The following is a 272-nucleotide window of genomic DNA, read 5'->3' as shown; positions in this document are numbered from 1 at the left end:
TCCGTCGCTTTAAAGTATGGAAGCCTTCACGAGTAAAAATTGTACTTGCTAATTAAGAAATGTATGTCATATTGTTAAATAATAAATTATGAAAACTATTGACTTTAAATAAAGCTAACATTTAGACAGATTATTTCATATGCAGGCATAATTTAAAATGAATTTATGAGTTAAACTATAAACTACAATGCAAGATACTTTTGAATTGCCTATTACTACGCTGTTATTTTCTTTAACTTTAGACTGTCCGAGAAAGATGTTTTAGAAGGTTT

Source organism: Euprymna scolopes, chromosome 14 (assembly GCF_053919585.1).
Source record: "Euprymna scolopes isolate OS-2025 chromosome 14, ASM5391958v1, whole genome shotgun sequence".
NCBI lineage: Eukaryota > Metazoa > Mollusca > Cephalopoda > Sepiida > Sepiolidae > Euprymna > Euprymna scolopes.
Note: the sequence above shows the minus strand (reverse complement) of the source record.